The following is a 1370-nucleotide window of genomic DNA, read 5'->3' on the forward strand; positions in this document are numbered from 1 at the left end:
TAAACAAATTAAACAAATAACAAACGATAAAGAAATTAAATTATAAAATCCAATCGCTTTGTCTGTGCTGTCCCCTTCTCTCTTTCTCTCTGTAGTGTCTGGATTTATTTTTTTAAGAAAAAAAAGCTTTGCTGTTTTTTTTTTCTTTTTTAATATTTTGTTTGTTGGTGCGGTCTACAGTGTTTCGTTTATTTCCTCGTTGAAAAAGAAAACGGGGGGACCGGGATCAACCGGCTAGGGTAAGAAGTGTATGGGGATGAATGCGGCGGCAGTGGCGGCGGAAAACGGAGAGGATTCAGCGAAAATCCGGTGTTTGTTAATGGTGGTGGAATGTTCCTAATTGCAAGGAGGTTTGCTTTTAATAGAAGGGTTTAACAGCGCAGCGATAAGATATATAGCAGAGTGAAAAAGCACGCGCTTTACACTCTTTTTTAGATTTTACAGGATTTGACTAATTTTATATGGATTTACTAATTTTGCCTAGGATTAGCATAAAAATAATTCACTTTAAACCTTTTTTATTAAATAAAAAGTTTTATATCTCCTTTGTAAATTAAGTAAATTTTAATTTTTTAATTTATTATGTTTCATATTATTTGTTTGAATAATGCGATTCAACTTTTTTTCTCAACATTAATTAATTTTTTGGCTAATTAAAAATTAATTTTTTATACTTTCTTTAATTATTTATATTTAAATTTTAGAATTTAAATTTAAGGTTTAAAAATTATGATTTAAAATATTTTATGTTTTTCTTTTGTTTTTTTATTTTCAATAACAAATTAATTTAAGAGAAGCAGAAGACTATATTATCTACTTTTTCTGTAATACATTAGTATTTTTCACAAAGCAAGCTAAAATAAAGCGTAACTTGATAAAATCAGCCAGAAATATAAAAATGCAAACGTTGCAATTTCTTTCTTGGGTATCATTACGTAAATAAGTTTTTTTTCACGCTCATTCTCTAAAAAGAAAATATTATGTTTGTTTGTATAATAAAACATAATTTGACGTCAATATAAAAGATTTTGATTGATATATATATTGCATAAACATCAACCTCTTTAATCACCTCTCCATCGTTTATAAAATAATTACATCCTGTAAAGCTTCTTTATATTTTGTTTCGTATAGCTGGTTGATAATTCTATATTATATTATTCGAATTACATAATTATTAATAGCATATAACTAATAAATATTAGTAATATTACTATCACATGGTTGACCGCATAAATAACTAAACTATCACAATATGCCACCAAGAAAAAAACTAGTACAATATAATTAGAAAAATATCTAAAAATGTAAAAAAAAAAATATATCTAACATCATTGATTATCTTTTAACCAAATCATAATATTACCTTT

This window comes from Arachis ipaensis, chromosome B08 (assembly GCF_000816755.2).
Source record: "Arachis ipaensis cultivar K30076 chromosome B08, Araip1.1, whole genome shotgun sequence".
NCBI lineage: Eukaryota > Viridiplantae > Streptophyta > Magnoliopsida > Fabales > Fabaceae > Arachis > Arachis ipaensis.